Source organism: Cebus imitator, unplaced genomic scaffold, assembly GCF_001604975.1.
Source record: "Cebus imitator isolate Cc_AM_T3 unplaced genomic scaffold, Cebus_imitator-1.0 Scaffold59, whole genome shotgun sequence".
NCBI classification, from domain to species: domain Eukaryota; kingdom Metazoa; phylum Chordata; class Mammalia; order Primates; family Cebidae; genus Cebus; species Cebus imitator.
The window spans coordinates 1,654,427-1,659,737 of record NW_016107374.1 but is presented as its reverse complement, the minus strand read 5'-3'; the positions used below and the strand labels follow the sequence as shown (position 1 = coordinate 1,659,737).

Sequence of the window (5,311 nt, the reverse complement as noted above, 5' to 3'; positions counted from 1 at the left end):
GAGGTTGCAGTGAGCCAAGATCACACCACTGCACTCCAGCCTGGGTGACAGAGCAAGACTCAGGGTCAACAACAACAAAAAGAAACTCAAATAGCAGAGAATCACAGTGGTGTGTTTCTAGCCCCTCTAAACAAAGAAAACTCTAACCAAATCAGTCCTTGACTTTCTCTTATTTATGCCACATACGTTCTCCTACAAACATTAGGAGTGTTGTTCTTAATGTTTGTTCCCCTGTGGGAAGAGAATTGTTTCTTTCTGCCTATTCACGGAAAGTGTCTCTTACTCTTCAGGGACATGGAGATACCAACAGCCAGTACTGTCATCTCATTCTTTCTAGTATACTTTGCCTTAGTTTAGCAATTCTGAGAAGCAGCTTCTATTTTTAAAATTTTTTTCTATTTTTAATTTTTGTGGCTACATAGTAGGTGTATATATTTATGGGGTACATGAGATGTTTTGATACAGACATGCAATGTAAAATAAGCACATCGTGGAGAATGAGGTAGCCATCCCCCCAAGCAGGTATCCTTTCAGTTACAAACAATCCAATTATATTCTTTATTTTAAAATGTACAATTAAATTATTATTGACTATAGTCACTCTGTTGTGCTGTCACATAGTAGGTCTTATTCACTCTTTCTAACCACTTTTTTGTACGAATTAGCCATCCCCACCTCCAACCCCCAACAACCCCACCTCCAACCCCCGACAACCCCACCTCCAACCCCACAAAACCCTTCCCAGCCCCTGGCAGCCATCTGTATCAGTCCGTGTTCATGCTGCTGATGAAGACATACCCAAGCTTGAGCAATTTACAAAAGAAAGAGATTTAATAGACTTATTAAATCAGCTCCACGTGGCTGGGGAGGCCTCGCAATGATGGCAGAAGGTGAAAGGCAGGTCTCACATGGTGGCAGACAAGAGAATAGAGCTTGTGCAGGGAGACTCCCATTTTTTAAAAACATCAGATCTCATGAGACTTACTCACTTATCACAAGAACACCATGGCAAAGACTCGCCTCTGTGATTCAGTTACTTCTCATGCCTGTAATCTCAGCACTTTGGGAGGCTGAGGAGCGTAGATCACCTGAGGCCAGGAGTTCGAGACCAGCCTGGCCTATGTGGTGAAACTCCCACTACAACATGTGGGAATTCAAGATGAGATGTGGGTGGGGACACAGCCAAACCATATCACCCTCCATTTATTCTCAATGTTCATGAGTTCCAGAGTTTCGATTTTTAGATTCCACAAATAAGTGAGAAACTGTGACGTCTGTCTTTCTGTGCCTGGACTATTTCACTTACCATAATGACCTCCAGTTGCATTCGTGTTGTTGCAAAGACGCAGATTCTGAACCCAGGATTCAGTTGCAAGTAGTTCATTCGGGAGGATACCGGTTTTCTGTGTCTGCCATAACAAATTACACAAACTGGGTGGTCTAGAACAGCAGACGTTCATTCTGTCAGCGTTCTGATGAGAACTGGAAGTTGGAAACCAAGGTCAGCAGGGATATGCTCTTTCTGAAGGTTCTGGAAGAGTGTCTGTGCCATGCCTCTCCCCTAGCTCCTGGGCGTTCCAGCAATCCTTAGCTTGTAGATGCATTGCTGCCATCTCTGCCTCCATCTTCACAGGGCCTTCTCCTCTCTGGGTGTCTGTCTCTGGGTCTCCTCGTTTGATAAGGACAACAGGCATATTGGATTAGGGCCCACTCTACTCTAGGATGATCTCATCTTAATTTGATTAATTCTGGAAAGGCCCTGTTTCCAAATGAGGTCACATTCACAGGTACCAGGAGTTAGGACTTCAATATATCTTTTGAAGGGACACTGTTGGAAGTAAACGCCTATTCTCCGGTGTTGCCAAGAAGAATTAGCACTCAGGTCCTAAGTTCTCTCAGCAAGGCAAATTTACTTTCTGCAGAAAGGTCACTACTTGCCAGCAGTCTTGCCACAACAGTGCAATGAGCAAAGGAAAGGCAGAAATATGTATCCTTTATACAGCTGGGTTCCTATTGCTATATCCAGCATCTACTGGCTGGCACCAGACTTCCTAGTCTAAACTAGAGCTGATTGGCTAATACTTTAAGGAGCAGGAAAGAACTTTCCATATTTAGGTAGGTCAAGCCTTTTCTTTTTTTTTTTTTTTTTGAGACGGAGTTTCGCTCTTGTTACCCAGGCTAGAGTGCAATGGCGCAATCTCGGCTCACCGCAACCTCCGCCTCCTGGGTTCAAGCAATTCTCCTGCCTTAGCCTCCCGAGTAGCTGGGACTACAGGCATGTGCCACTATGCCCAGCTAATTTTCGTATTTTTAGTAGAGACGGGGTTTCACCATGTTGACCAGATGGTCTCGATCTCTTGACCTCGCGATCCACCCGCCTCGGCCTCCCAAAGTGCTGGGATTATAGGCGTGAGCCACCGCGCCCGGCCTAGGTCAAGCCTTTTCTAATTAACTTCCTTTTTCTTAGAAGAAAAGAGGAAGTTAATTAGAAAAGCCTTGACCTACTTAAATAAGGAAAGGTATACTTAAATAAGGAAAGGTTAAGAGATACCTGGGCCTGCCTGGGAATGTCTGCTAAGAAGCAAACGGAGTCAGGCTTCTTAATGCTAGAGAGCTAGAATATGCTTCATTTGAGAAAGAACTTTCCTATATCCTTCAGACACGATCCAACCCAAAACAGGAGATGATGTCAGGGAACTCCATGGGGGTGTTGGGGGACATGAGGCAGGAAAGAGAAGAACCAATAGACAGTGTTATCAAGTAAGTAATTGGGGCTCAGTCCTCTGCACAGGACGCATCTCAGAGTTGCTGAAATCCTGAGCAGGGGCGGAGGCCAAGAAGCTCAGCTTTTCCACCTCCCCCACAGCCATCATCAGCTGAGAAAGGCTTCCAGGCCACTGACTCTTCTGCACTTCCGACTCACCTTGCCCAATGCCCAGACCCAGCATGGTCTCAGAGCCATAAAACAGGACCTCAGAACACAGGTGCTTGTGTGAAGCAGCTCTCAGCATGTAGAGACACAGGCTGAGGCATGAAGTAGGAAGCCACACACGTCGACAAACTCAGCATAATTCTATTTACAGCAAATCAGAACAAAAATGTGGGAGTATGATCCATGTGGGAGCCACTAAAGGTTTTCATCCTAACGAACTCGGAATGCTGAACGTGGCCACCTGCATGCTGTGAAATGATTCTGATACAGTGTGGGCCTGGCATAGAAACTGGCCAACCTACACCAAAAACAGGGCCCTCAAATGTTTATTGGCCTATGGGTTGCTTCTCCCACCTCACCCTCTTCCTTTTGAGTTGAAAGAGCCAATGGCATGAATCAGGGGCTGGGATGCATGCATCAGTCCAGCCGCCTACCCAATTTTACCCCTTTCACCAATGTCAGAGAGCACCCTTCCTGACTTACGAGAAGGAAAATGAGTCAGGCGTTGGCACGTCTCATCTGAAAAACCGCCACTCGCTAACAAAACTAAATCCTGATGTTAGCTCTGATACCTACAGACCCCCAGGCACTAAAATCACCATGTAACTTCTTTCTTCAAAAGTGATTAGAACAAACTTAATCACTAGGGGAAGGTGCTAATGGTGACAAAAAGATCATCTAAGTGCCTTGGGCACTTCCCTTGAGACATAATTAGTCTATCTTGGCAGTTGCTCATTTTCAGCATTGTCATTGTTTTCAGCAGCAGGTTAAGCGGCTGAAAGTGAAGTAATAGCTATTAATTAGTTCATAGATTCATTCATCAAGTAATAAGAAATAGAAGGAAACTAGTTTGTGAGTTGGGAGGATTGCTTGAGCCCAGGAGGTCGAGGCTGCAGTGAGTTGAGATCATACCACTGCACTCCAGCCTGGGTGACAGAGAGAGGCCCTGTCAAGAAAAGAAAAGAAGGAAGGGAGGGAGGGAGGGAAGGAGGAAGGGAGGGAGGGAGGGAAGAAAAGAAGGAAAAGAAAGAAGGAAAGGAAAGGAAGGAAGGAAGGAGGGAAAGAGAGATGAAGGGAGGGAGGGAGGGAAAGAAGGAAAGAAAAGGAAAAGAAAGAAAGAAGAAAGGAAGGAAGGAGGGAAGGGAAGAAGGGAGGGGAGGAGGGGGGGAAAGAAGGAAAAGAAAGGAGGGAAAGAAAGGGAGGGAGGGAGGGAGGGAGGAAAGAAGGAAAGAAGGAAGGAAGGAAGGAATTCATTTGGAGGATAGAAAATATAAATCATCCCATACATTGATTTCCACTGTGCGTGTGTCCATGAATGCCGGGCTTAACAGAGCCCAGCCTGCTGTCATCCTTGACCAGAGGCCTGGCTGCTGTGAGGTGCCCTTCCACACACAGGTAATGGCAGTTCAAGGTCATCCTCTTCTGGGTAGAGCCTTCCCAACCCAGCTCTGCCCAGAGTCAGTTCCCCATTCTCTGGATTCGGAGGCCTGTCATCCCCAAGCTCATCATGTCCTGTTCAGAACATAGCCTGTGTTCTTGCCTTCCATCATTGTGAAATTCATACTGCAGTTTAACTTCTACTCTTCTTTCTAAAATATTCTCAAGAGGCTGGGCGCAGTGGCTCACACTTGTAATCCTAGCACTTTGGGAGGCCAAGGCAGGGGGATCGCCTGAGTCCAGGAGTTGAAGACCAGCCTGAGCAACACGGTGAGACCCTGTCTCTACAAAAAATTTTAAAAATACCTGGGTATGATGGTGCATACGTGCAGTGCCAGCTATTCAGGAGGCTGAGGTGGGAGGATTACTTGAGCCCAGGAGATGGAGGCTGCAGTGAGCTGTGATCGCACCCTGGCACTCCAGCCTGGATGAAAGAGTGAGACTCTGTCTCAAAAATAAAATATGAGAATATAAATTTGAGGTGGAGACCATAGTCCTTCCCTTCACATCCAGAATTCAGTCCTAATTTCAATAAAGTTACCTACGAAATCATTACTGCTTTAACAGAGAGATATATTACCTTCCTGCAGAAAATGCACCTATCAGCCCATGGAGTGGAAATTTGCATATCGTTAAGTTCCAGCTCATTCAGAGCTGAGGCTCTGGGACAGCAACACTGCAGCAGACAGAGACACGGGAACGGGGTGGAGCCCTGGAGACAACCTCAGGGCCGCTCAGGCTCAGAGTGGCCACGATGGAACTGGGAGTCCTATCCTTCTTGTTCCAATTAAACCTCTTCTTTCAAATATCTGTACAACATTGCTATCTCCCTTGGACTCTACTGAAAGTAATTGTGTTGCCTCATGATATCACAATAAAAGCCCTTTCTGATACAATAAAAATTCAGTGGAGAAATCCTGAGCAATTCTCATTTGGACCATG

General features: G+C 46.0%; 1 long non-coding RNA gene across 1 annotated transcript in view; it reads right to left on the bottom strand.

Annotated features, from left to right (window-relative positions):
• The window catches only part of LOC119471380, a 4,312-nt gene extending 2,565 nt beyond the window's left edge, over positions 1–1,747 (bottom strand). Inside the window, exon 1 of the long non-coding RNA XR_005200424.1 lies at positions 1,307–1,747. This is a non-coding gene — a long non-coding RNA (uncharacterized LOC119471380). The remainder of the gene's footprint in view (positions 1–1,306) is intronic.
• Between the last annotated feature and the right edge of the window lie 3,564 nt (positions 1,748–5,311).